Here is a 20,650-nt window from a genome sequence, read left to right on the forward strand (position 1 = left end):
TAATGCAGTACAAGTGTAGATTTTCAAAAAAAATTGTATTAGAATTAGAACGAAATATTTTTTTGTATCGCTACGTCGCTCGAGAATAGCCAAAAAAGCGTAAAATATTTGGCTTTTACTGACCCAAACATGACTAAAATGCGACTCACACCTTAAGTGCGGAACTATTAAACTATTATGTATTTACTTTGTTAGCATTACTAGAGCATTCGAAATTGATAAATTTTGAGAAGAAAATGGAATATGTTGAGGATAATTAGTATTGTCTGATATAATATTACTAAATATCCATAAAAACTTATTTCATCAGGAATCAAATCCTATATTTCTGTTTATCAGAAAATTTGAATCACCTAATTGAACTAAGAATAAAAATCACGGAAGTGTACTCGATTCGAAGTGTATGCATGAATACTTACAGGTGAATTGATTAATATATGTATAGAATACGAAGTTTACGTTAAATTTTGGGATAAACGTAGATCGTATTCCTTTTTCGGATCAAAATGAAAACAAAAGCACATCCTCACGTCACGAAATCAACTGTAGGTTCAAGGTTTACACAAGAAGATTTTTATTCGGTGAGGTCATAAACATCCTCTGATACATAAACTTAATATTATAAGCTTTACAAATTTTAAAATTACGGTAAACAGATAAACGTTCTTTGGAACAATTTAGTATGTACTGCAAAGACGGTGGATTTGCCAGTTTGAACTTCTTTGCTATACTCGTACCCTAACATGTTAGGTTTTAATTTTAATTCTCTCTCTTATTATTCCATCGCATGGAAATTCGAGAAAAAAACATCTAATTTATTTAAATGATGGCACAGAAGAAAAATGCCGTCAAAAGATTCCAAAACTAATTATTGAGAGGTTACACCACTATAGAGCACGAAAAATAGGCATATTTCGGGAATTTATCTTGACGCAATAATGAGATGAATCGAGATCTTGTTTAACTTTCCGGCAGTGCACGCTGCTCTGAAAATCTAGCGAACCCGTCTTAAAGCATCAGCGGCTGCTCGTTCAGTGGGCCATAAGCGCGACTTCCAGAGGGCTAATGAGATATATAACATTACTTTATTGCAAAAAAAAATTATTTATTCGAGTAATTTCGTCACAAGATGGCGGCTATGCAGCATAATCCCGTCGGGGAGTTTTTTTTGGAAGGGGTCCACGGCCGGAACTCTATGTCCCGTAATTTTTGATCCAGAGCCAAAAACCAAAGCTTTTTAAACTTCTTAGAACGACAGCAAGCAGCATACGTAAGATTTTTTCTATGTCTTGATTTTTCGCGAAATGGCACATTTTTTAGTCGAAAAACGCTGAAAATGTGTTAAAAATCGACACAAAATTTGCTTATTAAAAAATTATGCAATGAAAAAATTAAATCCCACGTACATCGCTGGAGAAAGTAATCTTGAACATGCTGTAAACATTTTAAGCTGATCAAAAATCATTTGTTCGAGTTACTTTTCCGGCCAGATCAAAAAAAAATTATTTCGAGAAAAACACGGTTAACGTTTTCAGTATACTCGAGGTATACATAAGAGGCGTTGCGAAAAAAAATTGAATATTTATTTATTGTTTTCGCGATTCATTTTTTTGGAATATCATTTTCAGCATCCTAAAGCACCAGTAAACAAAATTCAACCAATAAATAAAAATTAAATGTTTTAAAAAATCTACAGTGCTGTAACCCCTTGAAAGCACTGTACCGGTCAAATAGAAGCGCTTCTAAATTGGCAGGTCATTATTTTTAATAACGCGCTACAGAAAAAAACAAGTAACAATGTGAATTCTCGTGAACGTTATCTTGTTTTATGTGGACTTTATCTCGGAAAAGTTGGACATCGGATAAGCCTCTTCTCGCGTGAGTGAGAGAGAATTACAATGCCTGCGTATGATAATAATCGAAAACGTGTGTAATACCAGGACATTACTTGTAATGGATCACTTTACTTTTTGGCGTCGCCAATTTCGCAATCAAAATAAGTTAACTTACCCATTGAGTTATTCAGTCGAACAAAAAATAGGCCGTTCCTAATGTGGATGTACAAATCCAGTCTTACGTCTGTTATACGATTAATCTGATACTACAGATCATTATAAAACTTTGTTTATACCAGCCGATACATTGATACGTAAAACGTTTTCCTTGTTTGCCCCTAGGCTCGAATACTTCAGGTTTCCCACGGTAGTGTACTCTATAAACTCGCAAGCTTTACCAAGCAACTATGAAATCTTCAGTAGAAAATCATATAAGCTTGAAATAAGCCACCGCCATCCACACAACACAACGCAACAACCTGTGCAAATTAAATCAATCTCACTCGCAATGCCGCTTGTAAGACGAAAACAAACCAAAGATCACACGCCAGTGAAACCACGCCAGTGAATACACCACAGCGACTCTGGGGCGCGCGCGGTGGCGAATTTATCTGAGCGCGCCACAGAGAATTTCAAGAGCTCTTCTCCACACTCTAGATCGTTGCAGTGTTGGGTGTATGAAAATTTACCTCTGCCATCAACGTGCGCTTACACATATCAAATACGGTGGTGTATATAAGCGAAAGAGAAGCGCTCTCGTTTTGCTTGCCAGAGTGTGGGGAGTAATTTCAATTTCTCTTTACTGCACAGAGGATAGGGACATCACTGAACGTCATGAGTTTATTGTAGGATTTTTTTCGTCAGAATAGCGTGTTTTATGTTCATAATTTCAAGATCTTTATCGCGATTTTCGAAATTTCTATTCATGTCATCGTGATATTTTAGTCATGAGCAGTGTGATTCATGTTCATGGTTTTAGGATATTAGCCACGATTTATGATATTTTTGTCACGAGTACTGTGATTTATGATCTTTATTTCAGGGTCCTAGTTACGATTTTCGTAATTTACATGCACGTCATCGTGATATTTTATTCTTGAGCTTACTTTCGAATTTGACGCGTGGAGTGTTGTGGCTTATGTTCATGATATCAGAAGTTTTGCCATGATATTCGTAATTATGTTATTTTTTGCTTACTATCGGATTTTTTTGCATGGCGAAACGTGACAATATTAACTGGATCATAAAAGAGTGATTGATTCGCGGTATCTTGTTCTGTGAACTATATCACGAACACGATTTTCTAGGTCATAAACATTTTCTTATATCTAGTTGTGTAGCAAAGGGGGGGGGGGGGAGCGGTTTGGAGGTTAAAACTTCCCCCCAAATCAAAAAAAAATGGTGAGGATCAGTTTAATTTAAAAAAAGAAATTTAATATTGAATGTTTAAATAATAATTTTGGAAGCTTATTATCTGATCATTACATTAAGAATTTAATGTTTTAAACACCATTGGGAGTTTTGGTAAATTGTGGGAATGGGATTTATTAACTGATTTCTTAGTGAGGGTCTATTAATTGACAAATCATGTCAATATCCAATAAAATACCTGCATGAAAACATCGACATAGAAACTGATGCAAAAAGGCATTTTCCGTTGGGCTCTAGTAGGCCAGGATCAGTTTTTATGAGTACTTGAATATCTTTTGTACTATAAATTATTTGAATAGCCACTAAGTAGGATTGAAAATGAAGGATATTAAAAAAAATCAAGTTAGTGACTATTTATGATGTACATTTGAGTACTGAATGGCGTAATTCAATTTCGTATACAAGGACTCGTTCTTATGTTATGAACTTTAATAGCGAAGAAAAGTAAAATAATTGCTCGAAAACAGTTTTTACGTTCAATATCATATAGCTTCGAAATAGGCAGCTTTAGATGTTTAGTATTTTCGAAGAATTTTGCAACGTAAAACTTCTGGTAAAATAATTTTGTGGAATAATCCTCCCAGATGGATGCTTTAATTCTTAAAACAAATTTAGTCTCGAAAAACTTGGTGCCTTCAGTAAAGTTTTCGAGAATTTTATAACAAATAACGTAGCTGAAGAAATGAACGCTCCATATGTTTAGGGTATCGAGATATATTCGCTATTTGCGAAAGTAAACCTTCAAATTTCATTATTCTGATATTACTATGTATGATCAACCTCTTCTACTGTTAATAAACAATAAAATAAACATTTTTTTCCAAGCTATGTGTCTCTGAAGCTTACAGTAACATTGAAGAAAACTGGATTTAAGAATAATTTCGTAAAAAAAACGTTTTATATCTCGATGTGCCACATACATAGAGCGTTCATATCTTCAATAAAGATGTTTTAAATGACATTCTCAGAAACTTTGCTGAAGACATCAAGTCTCTTACTACTTTTTTGAAGAGTTGATTTTCCATGATTATTTCTAGGAGGCTTTATCAGTGAAATGATTATATCTGAAGATGTGTTATTTTATGTTTGAAAACTTGTTGCTAAACTTTCTCTTAAATACTTTAGTTACCAACCAGTCTAAGGTAGCGTTGTCCTTTGCTGTATCAAGAAGTTGTCTCCAGTTCACTCGGTTCATGGCTGTTTGTGTACTCGCAGGGCACGAAGACCCCGCAATCCCGCTTAACACCCTTTTTTTTATAGATGGGACATACTACTTCCTCCAACCAATCCTCCGGTAAAATCTGTTTCTCCCAGATCTTCAGAACCACCCAGTGGAATGTTCTAACCAACGCGTCTCTTCCGTGTTTCAGCAGCTCACATGACAGTTGATCTTTGCCAGCGGCTTTATCAAGCGTCCAGAGTCCTCATGAATCTTAGGTATATCTGGCACTAGGAATCTGTCGTCGGCTACGCATGTTCCTAGGCTGATTCTAGCGATACTCTCGTCGTCTACTGCTATTTCGATGTTCGTCATAATACACTTTTCGATCAGCTCACACTCGGTCGTGAAAAGGTCTCCATTAGTATCTCTTCATATGTCGGCCTGTGGCACACAGCCTTTGCTCGAGCGATTTACCTACTCGTAGAATTTTCGTAACTGTACAGATGCTCCATTGCCTCGGTATCCCGATCTTTCTGAAGGGATTCTGAACCTATATTCGCACTGCGGAAGGTGCGAACATTTGTGATGCCGGAGAAGAAGCTTCCGTTCATTAGAACGTGGTCGATTTAGTTCTCAGTTTGTTAACCAGGTGATCTCAAGGGTGGCGTTCATGTCGCTGACGAGGAGCTTCACATTCTGTCGCGGACTCCAAATGCGCGTAAAATCTTTTTTTCTCGTTCTCTGATCACGCGTCGTGAGGGCAATGCCCGTTGATGATACTGTAGTTATATAAATGGCCGTTGATCCACACACATGCTTTCACTGATCGTCTGCTACTTGATTACAAGTTGGCGCATCTTGCCCAGCACTACAAAGCTGATTCCCAACTCGTTTGTTGTGCCGTCGCTCTAGTAAAATGTAATCACTCGATGCCCGCTTTTCAACATATTCTGCCCCGCCAAGCAAAGTTCCTACAAGGCTTTGAAGTTTTTTGGAGTTGCGAGTTTTCAGCTCATCGTTTAGGATTCGTTCGATCCCAGGGAAGCAAAGTGACTGGCAGTTCGATGTGCTAAGTTTTCAATCATAGTCCTTTTTTCGTTACGCAAGCTTCGACCGATTGTTCCGATCCGCCTTTCTTCTTGATTCTTCGTAACGTGGTGTTTTATGGACGGCTTGTTGGGTTTGACCCAACTTCCTGTCTCTTCGAAGGATAGTCGTGCGGGGTTTATTTGCCCCCTCACTGCCACTTGTACCTTATTATTTCGCTTCTACTGCAGAAGGGGGTAGTAACCAGTCGATGCCGGCCTACAGATTAAATGTCATCAATAGACGCACAGGGAACCAGGACATAGGAGCTTGTGAACACTGGGAAGTATTCACCATTTGACGACCAACCTTCGAAGTTGATGGTTTCAAAATCCTGTGACGGTAAGAAAATTTGTCGGACATACTTTTAAAGTGTATATTCATTGATTTTATAACATTTAATAAAATAAAGTTATCTATGACGAATTTCGCTCCAACTCGAACCCATGTTGGCAGCACCCTCTCAGATTTTAATTAAACTTTCTGTACATGAAGTACATGAAGTTTATCCAAAAATGATCTAGCCTGTCTTTTGAAAAGGGTCAAACTTTTTTTACCACTTTTTTTCAAATGGCTCTAGTCTAAAAATGACAAGTCCTACAAAAAATGTTGTAGGAGTGATTTTCACAAAATTAGTCAAATTTTTGAATAAAAATATTGAAAAAAAAATTTCATTGACTCCTACACTGAAAAAAATCGATTTTAAAAATTAAAAGTCGATTTACAAAAAAAACCCTTTTTTGATTTTGATGAAATTTTGTTCCAATATAGGTAATTATGTTCCCTACCTACCGTCAAAAATTAAAGTTGGGCACTTTCAAGGAAAAAAGTTATTTGAAAAAAACTTTTCCTTGTCCAAACTGATTTTTTTTTCAGTGTATTTTTATCGAGAACTAAACCGATGAAAGTTATAATCATCTCAGGATCCATTTTCCCAGCTGCTAGTTGGCTGTTGTTTACTTTTTTCATGCTATTCATTAGGTTTGTGTAATGCATTGTATTATATTCCTAATTCCATACATTTTAGGCATTTTAGTTATGCGAGATTGTTTAAGCATTGTTAGAATCTGTATCCTCTTCATCTCTATTTGGGAGACTAATTCACAATATAATATAAGAAATGTCTTAGCTCACTGCTAGATTGATTAAATTGGGGTTTCCAACGTACTTTTATTCCGGAAATGTCTAATGATTAATAATTTTTTAATCCCTCGCTACGTGGTAGTGAATTTCGTGAGTCATGTTTCTGTCGAAGCGAGTAAAAAATCTCTACAATATAGTTGTGGAACATTATTGGATATTAATAACGAAGTACTTCGCATAAACCTAACATATTGAAAGAAAAATCAAATTATGCTTTCCTCCTGATTATCTTATATTCACACGTATACAGGTTGTTTGGTTCATCATTAAGTCACAGAGATTACATATGGTAAGATTCAGAAAATTTACATAATCGGGTTTTCGTTAAAAAACCAACATAATCCACCTAGCAGTAAGATGAGACATTACTTACACATGTCACTGTTTGATCATTCATTAATTTTCAGAACTCTTTTATTAGTTTGCAGTTTCTGGTCTTGCACGAAGAAAACCTCAAATAAAATGAATAAAATATAGAAAACCAATAAATCGAACCAAATAAAAAAAATAAAGCAAAAAATGCAAAACAAAATGTTTTCAAATTCATAAAATGAATTTATTTCATTAATTTGTTTTGTATAAATCAAATTAATGAAATACATAAATCAAATTGGATTAGCTCAATAAATAAAAAAATAGTCAATATTCAAAAACAGTTATAAAATTAATTGAATAAATTAAATTGACTCAAACTAACAAATTGAATGAAATAAATAAGTGGAATGACTGATTATGAAATTATTAAAATTAAAGAAATGAACAAAATGAATCAAATGGATAGAACGAATTGAATGAATCCAGTGAAAACAATAAATCAAATGAATGAAATGTATAAAATGAATGAAAAAAATAGTTGGAATGAATGAAAAGAATAAAACTAATAAAAGAGTAAATGAATTGAATAAAATGAATAAATAAAACAAACGAATCAAATAAACGAAACGAATAGGATTGATTAAATGAATAAAAAGAAGAAGAAAATGAATTGATTAAAATGAAAAATAAGGCGATGTTAAAAAATTATAAAATAATTGAAAAAAAATAAATTGCGTCAAATAAATAATTTGGATGAAATGAATAAATCTGAAAAATAGTCGAATTATTGAAATGAAGAAACTATAAACTGGAAAAAACAAAGAGAATGCATAGAACGAGAACAATGAATAAAATAAGTTAAATGAATGATATGAATAAAATGTACAAAAAAAAACTGATCAGAGTGAATCCAAAGAATGAAATGAATAAAATAGATTAAATGAACCAAATGAATAAATAGAATGCTGAATTAAATAAATATTTAAAATGCAAAAATCATATACTTAAAGCTAGTCAAATATTAAAAATGACTAAAATAAACAAGACGAATAAAATTCATGAAATGAAGAACTGAAAAAATGACTATTTAGAATGAAATTAAAAACCATTTTTGAATAAAGTAAATGAATAAACTGGATTGTACGAATTTGAGAACTATTGTATCGGAAAGTTATAAATTGTTTTTGATAATCCCATCATCTGAAAAATGGCTAATTAATATGCAATCAACTTTCTAAAGTTTTCATTCTTTTTGTTTTAACTTTTTTGTTTTCGTTGTTCCTTTCTTGGCGGCGTCGTTTACGATTATCTGGTATTTCTACTTTATTGATGGACCTTAATTAGTTATCAGGAACCTGGAACGTTCAATTTGTTTTGGAATTCAAAGTTGTCATTTTGGTTACATATTCCCAAAAAAAAAAAGATTTTTCTGTAGAATACGTAAATATGAGCAATTGGAAATAGTAAAGTAAAACAAGGTCACATATGCTTTCAAACCCCTTAAACAGAGAGCGACAGAGAAAGAATGCGATTCGTGAATGAGGCAGGTAGAATTTTCAAAATTTCCATTTGCATTGATATAAATAGTGTGAAGTTTCTTGGCAATGTCGATAGCACAAAACATTCAGTAGATAATAATGTACTCTCTTTCCAGTCATCCTTATAGCGTGTATATTGTTTCGTTTGGAATTCTCGTTCAGGAAATATGGATAAATGAGTCCTATACAAACCAATACTACGAAAAAGAAATGGTTCAAATTTTCAGAATAAGTATTTAATTTGTTGGAAACGCAAGCGCCATTGAAAGTGTTACTTGATATCAAACTGCTCTAGATGGATAGGCATGCTTGACATTACAAGTCTTAATTTTCTGCGAATAAATACGTTTTTTTCGTGTTCATTTGTTGTTACACAGTAATGCGTATGACAAAAATGTAGATCAAACGTTTCAGTACACAGCACATCCAACGCCTCTCTACTAATTGTGACTGCCATTGAAACATCAATTGAATTTTACTTAGCATAAAATGCAAAAATGCAAAAGCAAAAATGGACAACGATAAGTTAGAAGAAACATTGTACTTGTATCCCCATCGAGAATGGGGTCTTTAGGAGACTTATTTTCCCGGATCTAATCCGTGTATATTTTTGGGCTTTGATCCGTTATTCTTCATAATAGTTCATACCAATGCAATGACTATATATTTTCAATAATATTATCACAAAAAGATATTGTTACACATGACATATTTGAGCATATCATAGAAGCGACTATACCGTCCCTTCGGAAGAGTATTTGGAAACATTATCATCGTACAACATAAATCTCCCCCGTCCCACTGTAAGCCGAGCTGACGTCTTGAAGGCTCTGACTGCTGTTGATTCGTCGAAAGGGCCTGGCCCCGATCATCTCTCGCCCCAATTTATAAAAAGCTGCGCCCACGCGCTGTCTCTTCCGGTGTATCGCTCTCTCGCTGAAGGCATTTTTCCTATCGCCTGGAAAGAAGCTGCTATCGTTCCCATTCACAAGGCTGGAAATATTCACAACGTCGAAAATTACAGAGGTATCTCATTATTAAACTGTCTCTCCAAAGTTCTCGAAAAGCTGGTCTACAACGTCACGTATGCAGCTGCATCCCACATTATCTCGGAGTATCAACACGGGTTTGTCACAAAACGATCAACAACTTCTAACCTGATAACCTGTTTATTAACGATATCTGTAGTCGGATCAAGTCTGGGAAATTGCTGTACGCGGACGATCTCAAAATCTTCCGAACTATCGCTTCTGCACTTGACGCCGTAGTGCTTCAAGAAGATATCTGTACTATTCAAGAATGGTGCACGCTTAACGGAATGGAAGTCAACGTTAATAAATGCAAAGTAATCAGTTTCGGACGCTTGCTTACTCCAGGACGTTATGAATACAGCCTAAAAGGTAGAACAATTGAAAGCGTCGACTCGATCCGTGACTTGGGAGTGCTCTTCGATAGGAAGTTGAGCTTTTCCGACCATATCACCGCGACAACTGCTAAGGCTTTCGGAATGCTGGGCTTCTTAAAGCGGAACACGGCGGACTTCGATGATTTCTACGCACTAAAAGCACTCTACTGTGTCCTGATCAGAAGTGTTCTGGAGTATGCTGTGCAAGTGTGGGCACCATACCATGCCGTTCAAATTGACCGACTAGAGCGTATACAAAGATGTTTTGTGCGATTCGCCCTCAGGAAACTTCCATGGAATGATCCAGTTGTGTTGCCTCCTTATGCCGATAGATGTATGCTACTCGGTCTGCAGACTCTGGCGACTCGCCGTATCTTCCTGCAAAGAGTTTTTGTTTTCGACTTGCTGTCAGGTAATATCGATAGTCCCGATCTTCTCTCGGGCGTTAATTTGTATGCGCCTCCTCGTGTTCTCCGTAACCCCACTCTGTTGTGGATCCCTAGACACCGTACTTCATATGGACAAAATAATCCACTGGAAAGATGTTGCCGCAGATTTAACGAAGCTTCTTCAGTGTATGATTTTAACATTTCCAAGCATAGATATAAGATATTAATAAGAAATATATAGTTTTAAAATGCGTCTGTACGGTGTATACCGAAGATAAGGAAATAAATAAATAAAAGATATTCTTACACATGACATATTTGAGCATATCATTCATTTAAAATTCAATTCAGATACGAAAAGTTTAAATAACGCATGTGGAATGCCTCTTATTAAAATTTTCATCTTAAAACATCCATATTACCCAGATAAGTTAAATATTTTTCTAGAAAGCCATGAATAGCCTTAATTATGGTGTATATAAAAGCTCTGAATATCTCTGAATTAAATTGGAGTTGATGTAGTTATCAAATTTTGGTCGCCAACCAACCCATAGTTCAACGTTTCGGAGGGATACACCTTTCATCTTGAGGGTGTGAACATTTGAAACTAGTTATAGTTTTCTCATAATACAAACATTTTGCAAATTTTCTCTGGACTATAAAATAATTTACTTACCAAGTAGGATGTAATAATAAGCTTTTTTTCATACACTAAAATGCAAAAATCTATTTACAGAGTAACGGCAGAACAAATGGTATTGTCTTCTCAAACCTCCACAATTACATTGCACACATGATTGGACATTAATAAATGTTTCAGGTTATCAGAAGATCTTATCACACAACTTAGAAATGGATTGAGAAACAGCAAGAAATATGTGAGTCGTGACAGTTGATGTTTAGTGCCATGACCTTATATTTAAATGTATATTATGCGATATATTGATTCCTTACATCCTTATTATAAATAATGTAAGTAGTAATTTTTACGCCATGGCCAGTATAAATAACCTAAATCTTGCAAAAGAGCTAAATTTTCGCTAGAGTTTTGAGTATCAACTAACTATTGAGAAATAGTTAATTTATTATAGAGGTAATTCACAAGTCTTTTTTCAATATCCAATTCCTTGAATCACGTAGATGTGTTTTCAAAATCGGTTTAGTTTTGCCAATACTCTGTATGAAAAGATCTCCTTTTTAATTTGCGAAAATTAGTAGAGATGTCAGATACTTTTTTCAAATGTCTGCAAATAATAATTTTTAAAGTCTGGGAAGTACCAAAAATGCCTAAAATAGATAAAGCTGTAATTTGAAACTAGTGTAACCAAAAGCCTTTATTTTCAAAAATCTGTAAATATCTGCAACCAAACTAAAAAACTGTAAATATCTGCAACCAAATTAAAAAATCTGCGTCATCGAAAAAATCCGCAGCTGAAATTAAAAGTCTGCGAATTTGCCATGTCTGCAAATCTGGCATCTCTGAAAATTCGTAAGGGCGGAATAAAAATACAAATGTTTAATATCTCCGCCGCTCGTGAACGGATTTTGACAATCTATAGCTTGCCAGAAAGGTATTTTGATAAGCTTTTTAGTTTTAGCTCTTTCTAGTTTGCGCGATGTGATCGCTTTGCTTAAAACCCGTCTTGTTTTGACAAGATCACCCATATCTCAGAAAGTAAACAACATATCGAAAAATAAAAATAATAGTGTCAAATGGTAACGTTAGGCCTTTCATTTGAAACTAGTTTCGTTAAGATCGGTTCAGCCATTGCTGAGGTAATTACATGACATTTTGTACATACATACATACATACACACATACAGACATTGTCTCAATTTGTCGAGCTGAATCGATTGGCATATGAGATTCGGCACTCCGGGCCTCGCAAGAAGTTTGAGCGAATCCTATACATTTCTTTTGTAAGAAATGTAAAAATATAATAATTTTAGTCATTTTTCTTTTATTAAAACTACGATAAATTACGTTCTTAGAAACAATATCTCTATCTCTTCTTATTTCCTTGATTTCCACTTTTTAACATGTATATTTTGGTCCAATTTCGTCTAATAATTGCTCCAATTTAATTTCTTATTTTTCACCAAGTAGATATAGTCCTTTATCTTGTCTTAAGATATTCCTAATGATAATCAAACACCAACGATCGTCGTTGCAAACACTCTGTGTATGCATAGTTATGGAACAATCGACAATATATAACCCTCTTCGATACGAACAAGCACATCATTCTTTGATTTAGAGCAGTCCTTAGCAAAATCGCATGTTTGATTAGACAAGAATAAAAATCCCTCCAAGGAGTAAGCTGAGCATTCAACGGTAGCTTTTCTGCTGTCGTTACGTTGCATCGATGGATGCCTGTCTGCCTGCCAGTGCTAGTGATGCATAAACTCGTCCCTCGTAGGGACTCGCCGTCGTTGGAAAAGTCTCAAAGCAGTACACTAACTAATAGTGCTACTTGCGAAAAAGGGGGGGTCTGCTTCGGAGGAAGGTATGTGTCTTCTCGTTCAAGGAATTTTTCATTAATCAACCGGTCCCTATATAGCAGTTCGTCACTTTTTGCGCTCTCGAAATGGTTCAATCAGAGCGTAGGGAAAGGTGACTTGAGAGGATTGCAGATCTGCAACAACGATAGCATTGTGTGCTTTAGAAGTGTACCATTTGGAAGATTGTTCATTTTCTAGTTGTTGCGATAGAAAGATGCAAGATACTGATATTTTTTCCTAGGGATTGTCAGTCACGATTGTTATTTTGAACGGTAAACTTTGTTTCGCATAAAAAAATGCAATATTTTGTTTTCTTAGATCGAAAGAGGGTTGTCATTTCATAGATTGTGATATCCTTACACATCAGAAACGGCAAATATGTGAACTAAATTTATTGGAGGCCAACATAAAATTTAGCATGGTTTGCTATGACCAAACTTTGCTCCTGGAGAGATATAAAATTGCTTTTGTCGATAAAGTTTGGAGATACTCAGAGTAAAGAATTTTACCTAAGGATTTCAATTTATAGGGCTTAAGCTTAGGGCGTTTTCAATGACAATTTAAATTTAGTTTTTTCTAATATAACTTTTTTCCCTTGTGACTGCAAACGAATGCAAACATAATTCAAATTTGGAGGTAGTTAAACCACACAAGAGTGTTGAAGACTGTATGTGAATACAGTAATTATTTTCTAAGTTTTTGAACACTTATTTACTTTCTACTTTACTAGAATTCCTTTTAATCAACCGAAAGTCATTCCGTTTTTATGCAATTTCTCGTACATTAGATAACGAATCACAGGTACAACACGTACCTCCTAAAAGCAGTTTTATGACGGCGATAACAACCAAGTAAGTATTAAACATTAGCAACATGCCATGCCTGAACATTGTTGGCAGGTTGTCAGTCTTTTTTTTACAAACAGCACTGCAGACAATAAATTGTCCTCAGAATCAGCACAAGATCAGTTTTACGTTCACTTTCGGCTGGGCGGAGGCTTTCGAATTCATTGCCGAATTACAACCTGAGAAATGTCCCATTAGTGTGCTGTCTCGTGTCATTTCATGTGCAAACGGCGTCACCATCCCTGACAGCAATTCGGGGATTAAAGGTAGAAGTTTAGATAAATTCGTGCTCGAAATGAACAAATTTATTTTCGCAATCCAGGAACGGACCGGATCGTGTTCAAGCGGATGACCCAAACGGACGCGGGATCCATAAATCTTTGCAACCCCTCGAAGGTTTCCTTTTCGGTGTAGGCAAATCTGCAGGTTGTAAAATTTAATCAAATATCTATCTGGTGGGATCCTCCTCGATGGTGCCTGTGATAGATGGCATCCGGTGTACCCGGAATTAGACTTTCCTCAGAGCCCATGCTCGGGATGATATCGTGTTGGATTTTTTGGGGGGTGGAAAAATTGTCAAGCGAATATAAGTTCAACGCTAATGATGATTCGACGAAAATCCCGGAAAGGTTAACTTTTTGCATTGCTTTTTTATTGGTGGGATGCCCTGCAAAACCAGAAGGCGTGCTAGGAACATCCTTTCCACTTTCCTATTTGAAAGATCGTACAACGCAGCAACAAATCATGGAGAAAAGTTTTTTTGTCTGACATAATATCTCGCGTTTCGACTGTATAGCATCGATAGTTGTACCTTTTACCGCTTTTCTTTTCGAAGGCGATGTTTCGAGAAAAGCGAGTCTTTTTTGTTGTACATTGCGCATTGTCGGACAGTTTTTTTCACAATTTTTTTCGCTTTTCTTCCGCATCATACGACGGACTGCCTCATCTTTCACTTATCGAAATTTATCGATTTGGAAGTTTATTGGGAAAGTTTTGCAATAAAACCGAACCTCACACATATATTCAAACCGGAACGGATAGTATTTTTCATTAGATATCCCTGACTGTAGTATAGGCATGCGGGTAGCTTAACAGTTAACATTTGACAGTTCTACCGAGCCCATGTGGGAAAAATGTGGGTGACCCGGTCAGCAGTGGGGCATCCGTTCGAACTTTGGCCAGACGATAAATAACTTTCGCTTGATGGAGCAATAACATTTCATTCGACGTTATGTTTCCGAGCATAATAAAAGCTACAAAATGTGCTTCTTTTTCGAGACTCGAAATTTACACTTCCCAAAGGGGTCGAGAATGGGTGGTCGTTTGATGCTTTGGCGCTTTGTGCCATGGTAGTTCACAGTAAATTTACGCCCCGTTTTAGTCCTCTAGGGGTTATTTAGGGTGGTCTAATAAATTTTGATGCGTGGCAATAAGTCGCTATCGTGTCCTTTTGTGATTGAAAACAAATTTTGGGTAGCAATAAACAAAACTTTCGCTGTTTTTAAATCTATTGTATATAGATAAGAGGTATTATTGTTTGGACACGATTTTATGTTGATAATCTTGTCTTAGTCGCTTATATATACATACTGAACGTATACGATGTTGATAAATTTTCGTAAGCAACCTAAGCAAAAATAGACTGCCAAAAATTTGATTTTGATTTATGTACATCTGATTCGAATGGGGTCAAATTTCTCGAAACAAGTAATATTGTACCAGGATCTTGATTATTTTCAGAACCAATGTAGGGTTGGCCTGATATTCGGCTGTGTGTGTATACGATTCCCATCCCACGGACCGACAGTGCTTTTATGGAAATAACTTGACTGCAGCTTTTTAATAATACACGTATTTGTTTTTATCTAAAGATGCAAATGCTTTTAACCCTGGAGATGAAAGGCTCTATTATATTTCCAACGACCCATTTCATGAATGTCTAGTCTTATACATACAATCTAAGATCGCCTTCATGTATAATAAACCCCGCACGAATAAATTCACGTGCAATACAGTGAAGATCCGATTTATCAACCTCCGATTTTATCAGCTTTTTGACCCGATTTTATCAGCTTCGTATGAAAATTGATAGTTGATAGTTTGATGGGCTCTAGCACCCGAACCAACTTGAATTCGAGTAAATCCTTTCTTGAGCATACTTTTCTTATCTTGGAGATCCGAAATATGCAAAAATAAAAATTTAAATTTTTTTTAAGAATTTTGCACTATTAGACCCCCTTAAGGAAAATTTAAACAAAATAATCAGAAAGGGATATGAGGCTATATCTAGGGACTAATGAAGAATATTTAAAAAGCTTCGGTTTCTTAAAAAGAAAGAAAAATATATGTCCCGATTTTAACAATGTCCCTGTTTTATCAGCCTAAAATTTAGCAAGGGGCTGATAAAAATTTTCATTCCTGTTTTAATCCAATATTGCATAACGCTAGGCGTTTACATCTCTAGCCAAAAGACAAGAGTTCGTTTTCGCTTTCTCGTCAGTAAACCAGAGCTTCTGTATTTGTTTCCCGGGACATCACTCGTGAAAGGTCAGTTGCTTTAGACGTTCACATATCGTCGCTGTTGTGCTATCTTATGACAAACCCCATTTTGGGGCAAACTGAGTTAGATAGACACATTACTTGTCTAAAAAATGCCTACAATGTGGCGTTTTCGGAATTTTGTCATTCTGCTTGGTTGCTGAGATATAGCGAGAAACGTGTTGAGGAATTTTGAGTTTTTTCTTCAAATGACTGTGTCTGGGAAGTGGCTCAACTTACCGTGATGCATAAGATGTTTTTATGTGTAGGGGAATTGTGAGAAAAACCGACACTGTGGGTAAAACCGACACCCCACAACTTTTCCTAGAAATCAAATTTTTATTCATTTCATAATGATACATTATTATTAATACGTTTATGTAGAGCATTTGAAGAAAAATTGGATTTATGTTAGTGCGCCGAATGTCATAAAAATAAACAAAACATACGACAGCAGCGTTCATACTCGTCTGGATGTAAAATATCGTTGGTAGATTTTAAGGTTTTAACCGAACAAAAGCTTTTCAAATCACCCCATTTTTCAGTACCTATTATTATCGGCCTTTCCTATGATCAACTAGGTGCATTGAAGACGAGTTTGAGAAATTCAATATTTTTAATAGCTTTTTTAAAAAAATGTGCGCTGTTGGGGTAAAACCGACACCCTTTGGTTAGGGTAAAACCGACACACTGTTAAGATGGTTGTGTTTACTTGTGATCAAATCTTAAGATAGTTTTACTTAGAAGTGTGTGTGTGGCACTTATAAGTGAATGAATCCAATTAGCAGAACGTAGAACGCTTGCAAATCTTCTCTTACGAAACAAAATGACACTGGAGGTTGCAATGATGTGCGCAAGGATTATTTGCAAATACTCATATCAATAAATAATCTTATAGCATAAAATACTCTTATTTATAGTACTACGCTATCGAACTTTCTTCCCCTCACTACACGATGAAGCAATAAAAAGCACATATTTGCATCATACATACTCACACTTTATTAATCACGCATAATTTTTAATAAAGATAAAGATTTTAATAAAGTGGAGATAAAATAAATTAAAGGGGGAGTCGATCTTACCCCTATAGGGTGTCGGTTTTACCCGCAATGCCTACAAAAAGTCACTTTGTTTTCCAAGTTTTACAACCAATAATTTTTAATGAAATTAATTTTTCGCATCGCTGAAAAAATTAAGTCTTGTTAAGAATTTTCTGAACAAGAATTGTGCATTAAAATTATTATTTTATTGGTTTTGTGGTAGCTTAGAAAAAGTGTTAAGCTTAAGGTGTCGGTTTTAACCATAATTCCCCTAAAACTATCTGAGAAACACAATGGCATAATAATTTTCATAACGAAAATGCACAAATAGTGAGAAAAATGCAGTTTTAGTTTTAAACTGGAGATATAGCATATTTGGCAACACTGAAACCAAAAATAACTATTTTTCTAGATTTCCTGACTAATTTCCTTTAAAATTCATCTCACCAATTGTTTATAGACCAAATGAAGCTAAAGATATGAATAAAAATTAAGAATGATGATTTTTTTCTATAAAAAAAATTTCCATTACTCCGCTAGCGAATGACGGATCTCAATAGTAGCATGTCTGTAATAATATACGTACATGGAACTATTGAGAACCAGAGCTACAGGTCCAAAGCCCTGGTAAAGGAGAATGGTTGTGATGATCTGGGCCGCGGTCACCACGTAAAGCAAGATAGGTCATAACCCCAATTCCAAGGCGTGAAGCGACCCGTGCCGAGGGATGAGTGATCGAGGGGGTGAAAAAGATGCTCGATCGTTAACGGAGCCTGTGGGGTACCTGGGCAACACCCACAGTAAGCGTCCCTTACCACGTTAATGCGGAACTCTGGCGTGGCGGACATTTATTCTCGCGCTACTCGTGGGATCAAACATGGAGTCAACTAAAAACAAAAACAAACAAACGGAGGTGCCAAACCCCTTTGCTAGAGGTGGTTTGGCGAGGTCTCCCCCCCCCGTGGGGAGAGTAGTGGAGCGACGAGTGCTGCATCTGATAGCACCAGTGACCCCCCAGTAGTGGTAGGAAATAGCCCTACCAACGCACTGGACGGGCCACTATCCGCGATGCGCAAAGTGGTGGAGCAGCTCGATTCAATAATCGAGTTCACTAGCGCAAAGCAAAACATAAGCAAGGAGTTAAAGCAGAGTCTCCTGGAGCTCCGGAAAACTGTTCGTGTCGCAAGGCAGAAACAGCAGGCTTATGCCAAGAGGGTGGAATGTCGGGAGAAGTCCGACAGAGAAACCCAGACAGTGGCCTACAAGAAGGAGGGAAGAGGGAAGGTCGATACAGGCACTCAGACAGTGGCCTTCACCTTCTATGGAGCAGCCATGTCGCTCAAAGCGGCGCCCGAGCTCCCCTCGAAGGGAAAAGGCAAGGGCATGGACAAACGTAAGACGGCGTAGAACGCGAAGCGCCCTAGGAGGACGCCAGGCGAGGGTGCAAAAACCGACACCACACGGCGTGCAACCGTTAAGGCCAAACGCCGTCTGGCCGAGGTAAGCGAGGGCGAGAGTGACCTCGCTGAGCAGAGCGTTGGTACCAGCAACCCGGCGCGACCGGGGCAGGGAGCGTTAACCCTTGGACGCTGGTCACCAGGAAGAAGCCGGCACCGACACCGGCGGTACCGCGGCCCGCGAAGAAGGCCAAGGACAGAGGCGAGGCCTTGTGGTTAAAAACTGACAAGGACAAATACGCCAACGTCCTAAAGTCGATGAAGGCGGCCGAAAGCCTTTCGGCCCTTGGGCAAGATGTGCGTAGCGTGAGACGCACCAACACGGGAGAAATGCTTCTGGTGTTGAAGCGAGGCGCACAATCTAGTGCGGTGTACAAGGCCTTGGCCCAAGAGGTCCTTGGTGAAGGCGCCCAGGTCAGGTCGCTAGGGGCGGAAATGACTCTCCAGTGCAAGCATCTGGACGAGTTCACGACCGCAGAAGATGTCGTCGCAGCCGTTAAGGGGCAATGCGACGTCACAATCGAGCGGGCCTCTGTGCGATTTAGAGATGGACCCAAGTAGCCTACCTCAGGCTACTGAAGGCGGATGCCAAAAAGGTAACCGAGAAAGGTAAGCTGAAGATCGGCTGGTCGGTATGCCCAATTAGCATACCCCAGCCGCCTTCAGTGGATAGGTGCTATCGGTGCCTTGAGTCCGGCCACAAAGCCTACGAGTGCAAGAACATAGACAGGAGCAAACTATGTCGTCGCTGCGGTGAGGCGGGGCATAAGGAGCGGGGTTGCACTAAGGCGCACAAGTGCCTTATCTGCACCGCTAAGAAGCAAGCCCATAAACATGCTATGGGCGGACCTTCGTGTCCCTTCGGTGAGGCAAATAAGAAGAAGCCGTGAACGTCACACAGCTAAATCTTAACCATTGTGTGGCAGCCCAACAGCTGCTATGGCAGTCGGTCTCTGAGTCAAGGACAGATGTCGCCCTTCTATCCGACCCGTACAACATCCCTGCCGGCAACGGCAATTCGGTGTCGGACGGGTCTGGAATGGTGGCAATCTGTACAACGGGACGGTTCCCGGTTCAAGAGGTAATACACTCCTCCGCCGAGGGTGTTGCGATTGCCAAGAACAACGGTGTGTTCTATTGCAGCTGCTACGCTCCACCAAGGTGGCCAATAGAACAGTTCAACCAGATGATCGACAGGCTCTCGTCGGACCTAGTGGGCCGGAAACCGGTAGTCATAGCGGGAGACTTTAACGCTTGGGCAGTGGAGTGGGGCAGCCGCTGTACAAATAGCAGGGGTCAAGCACTAATGGAGGCGCTTACGAAACTCGATACTGTGCTAGCTAATAATGGCTCCGCTAGTACATTCCGTAGAAACGGGGTGGAGGCGTGGATTGACGTAACATTTGCCAGCCCGAGTCTGGCTCCAGGCATGGAATGGAGGGTAGACGAAGGCTACACCCATAGCGATCATTTAGCAATCCGCTTTAGAATCAACTATGGTGTGCAGCATCCGAGGGCGGGAGATCCCTGTCAGGTACGCGGGTGGAAGTCCAATCACTTCGACAGCGAAGCTTTCACCGCGGCCCTGGGACTGGAGGCCAACACCGACAGTCTAAGCGGGGATGCGCTGGTAGCTGTTCTATCACGCGCGTGCGACGCCACTATGCCGAGAAAAACACTTCCAAGAAACGGCAGATGCCCGGTATACTGGTGGAGTGCCGAGATTGCAGCTCTACGGTCAGTCTGCCTCAGAGCTAGACGTAGAATGCAAAGAGCTCGCACCGAGGATGCAAGAGAGAACCGCCGTGAAGTGTTTCGAGCTGCGAAATTGGCCCTTAACAAGGCCATTAAAAGCAGCAAAAGAGCGTGTTTCGACAACCTGTGTTAGAGTGCCAACGCGAATCCGTGGGGTGACGCCTACAGGATTGTGATGGCCAAGACTAAAGGGGGCTCTTTACCCC

Source organism: Topomyia yanbarensis, chromosome 2 (assembly GCF_030247195.1).
Source record: "Topomyia yanbarensis strain Yona2022 chromosome 2, ASM3024719v1, whole genome shotgun sequence".
Taxonomy (NCBI): domain Eukaryota; kingdom Metazoa; phylum Arthropoda; class Insecta; order Diptera; family Culicidae; genus Topomyia; species Topomyia yanbarensis.